Genomic DNA, 1,949 nt, shown 5'->3' with positions numbered 1-1,949 from the left:
TTCAAAATATATGAACTACATACAATCAACAACATGCTTTTCATATTTACGCCATAAGGTGTTTCCCTCTGAATGAACTCCCCCAAATGCCTTTCTGTCCTAATCGTAGCCGTTAGATCTTTTGTTAGACGATTGAACAAAAATCAGCCGTCTGATTTAATAAAAAATGTTTTAAAACATTTAAAAACCTTTAAAAATGTTTCACTTTCCACTTGACATCTGTGCACCGAGCATGTGGAAAACCCCCTGATTCCAGTGTCGTCTGGACTGCATATTCTTGCAAGAATTACTCTTGCCTCATTCAGAGAAAATACCAGAAGGGCTTTGATGACTGCAAAGACTGATTTGATCTTCAAGGCCGGGAGAAAACCAGGTAGGTAAATGGCGGTGGCTCCATGGATTACTCTGTCGACGAGGTCTTGAATCTGAAGAAGAAGACAATTCGAATTGGGTTGGACATCGGAGGAGGAACAGGAACTTTTGTCGTGAGAATGAGGGAGTGGAATGAAACAATTATTATGACTTCCATGAACATGAACGGGCCCTTCAATAGTTTCATTGCCTCCAGAGTGGTTGTTCCCATGTATATCACTATAACACACAGGTTGCCATTCTTTGAAAATACTTTGAACATTGTTCATTCTGTGCATGTCTTGAGCAATTGGATTCCCACACAGCTGTTGGAATTTGTACTCTATGATATCTCCAGGATTCTGAGGCTTGGAGGCCTGTTCTGGCTAGATCATTATTTCTGCACGAAGGATCAACTGAAGATCTATGTGCCCATGATTGAGCAGCTAGGGTATAAGAAGCTGAAATGGTCTATTGCCCCTAAGTTGGATAGAGGGCCCGAGCTCAAAGAAATGTATATCTCTGCTGTCTTGGAGAAGCCACTTAAGAGGCAGTGAGCAGGCTACTTGTCGATGCAGTTTTAAGTTTCATGGGCTTAAGGTCCCTTAACTTAAAATAAATAAACATTTCTCTCTGTAATGTATTTAAATTTTCAATTATGGGAATATATATGATGCCCTTGCCTGTTTTTAAGATATTTTCCACTTTCAGTGACATAGTCTTCTTGGCCTTATTACAAGCACAAGGAATAAGTAGGCATCTTCTTAGATAAAACAATCGACATTAACAAAACTTTTTCTCTTCAATAACTCAGAGAAGAAAGAGGCATGAATAGGTCGGATTCACTGTCTGAATTGAAGAGTGAGAGAGAATATATGACAGCAGGAGGAGACCATGCAGAGTAGATATGTAAATTCATACGGATCTAGGCAGTTCCATGTAGTTTACAAAACAGTTCCATATGTTCATGCAAATAGGGCCGTGCAATCCATAAAGCAACACAGTCCAGACATATATCATGCCGTATCTTCTTGGGCCAACTATGTTGCTCAGTTTAGGGTGATTTGTTGACCATAGAGCTGTTGGATTTTAGCGCACTGTGAAGGTTTCTTCGTAAGTGTTTTTGAAAGAATGAAAATCTGATTTTGAAGGAGAAATTACCTCTGTATGTGTGAAACTGTTTTATGCTTCCACTATTTAATTTCCAGCTATTGTGTGATTGGTGATATGGCCTGAAATTTAATTTCTGGTTAATTTAATTCAACAAGTTATTTGTTTAATTAAGATCATAAGGGCATTAGTCATCTGGCCATTCTTACTGTAGTGTACCCTACCCTAATGGCAGTAACCCTCAAAGGGATGAGGCCAGCGATCATGCATGTTGGATTTTGAGAAGTGCAGGTGTGTCCACTTTCTAATATTAAGCAGTCCACCAGGATTTTATTTTTCACTGTTGTGTCCACTGTGACCTACCCAAATGGCAGGAGTCTCAAAGGGCAGAGGATGTGTGATGGTGCATATTAGATACTATGCAGTCATCTTGAATTCCTTTCTTGTTGTAGTCTGCCCTAAACTAATGGTAGGAGTTTCAAAGGGAT

The 1,949-nt window shown here is 39.5% G+C and overlaps 1 pseudogene; it reads left to right on the top strand.

Moving 5' to 3' along the window:
* Positions 1-395: 395 nt before the first annotated feature.
* On the top strand, positions 396-908 carry LOC149183399 (putative methyltransferase At1g29790 pseudogene; annotated as a pseudogene).
* The last annotated feature ends 1,041 nt before the right edge of the window (positions 909-1,949 follow it).

Source organism: Pinus tabuliformis, chromosome 3_2 (genome assembly GCF_031772625.1).
Source record: "Pinus tabuliformis cultivar Carrire ecotype Pingquan chromosome 3_2, CPIR1, whole genome shotgun sequence".
Lineage (NCBI taxonomy): Eukaryota > Viridiplantae > Streptophyta > Pinopsida > Pinales > Pinaceae > Pinus > Pinus tabuliformis.
The sequence above is the reverse complement of the archived record's forward strand: the minus strand, read 5'-3'. Positions and strand labels throughout refer to the sequence as shown.